Genomic DNA, 519 nt, shown 5'->3' with positions numbered 1-519 from the left:
TGCAGCAATGACAGTGAGGGCAGGTGTGGCCCCTGGGCTGGTCAGCTCCCAGCTTCCCCTGCACTCTGGGGGCTTCTAGAGGGGACCTGAGAGGCAGGGAGGGGAGGGAGGTGGAGAGGTCTCCACAGGGCAGAGGGAGGTGAGAAGGGGCCTAAACTGGTGAAGGGCCTGGTGTCGGATCGCCTGCTGGGACCGCGCTGCACCATCTCCTGCGGCCCCCTCAGAGGCAGCCGCCCAGTGGGCAGGGCAGGGCCCCAGAACCTGCCTTCCTGGGCTCACACGGGGCTCCGCCAGCTTAATCATGTTGCTTAGTCGCTCTGCTCTGCAAAATGGGGATGAGAATCCCTACCTCAGGGCTGTCCTGGTGACAAGACAAGGAAATACACAGAAGCACTTAGAGCCCCCCCACCCCCACCCTGCCCTCGGTGACTAGGGGTAAATGAGTGCGCCCGCAGCTGATGAGGTTATGGATCATGTCCGAGGGGGGCAGGCTCAGCCCCGTCCGCACCTTCTCCTCCC

Source organism: Myotis davidii, unplaced genomic scaffold (genome assembly GCF_000327345.1).
Source record: "Myotis davidii unplaced genomic scaffold, ASM32734v1 scaffold97, whole genome shotgun sequence".
Lineage (NCBI taxonomy): Eukaryota > Metazoa > Chordata > Mammalia > Chiroptera > Vespertilionidae > Myotis > Myotis davidii.
Note: the sequence above shows the minus strand (reverse complement) of the source record.